Below are 260 nucleotides of genomic sequence, written 5' to 3'. Positions count from 1 at the left end.
TGTCACGGCAGGTGAGCGAAGCAAGAAATCAAGCATCAAATGGCAAGGCAGAGCGCATAACCGGACGATTCTAAACATGGGCCGCTCTATGATTTTTGCTAGCAAGCTCCCGCTGATGTTCTGGGGAGATGCGGTGGAATACTCAGCGTACATTCTGAATCGCAGCCCCACAAGCTCGAACGTCAACCAAGCATCACCAATCGAGGTACCAACAAGTCAAGCGCCCGATCTTCGTGATATCGTTGCTTTTGGTTCGGTAC

Source organism: Plasmopara halstedii (assembly GCF_900000015.1).
Source record: "Plasmopara halstedii genome assembly, contig: Scaffold_3060, whole genome shotgun sequence".
Lineage (NCBI taxonomy): Eukaryota > Oomycota > Peronosporomycetes > Peronosporales > Peronosporaceae > Plasmopara > Plasmopara halstedii.
The sequence above is the reverse complement of the archived record's forward strand: the minus strand, read 5'-3'. Positions refer to the sequence as shown.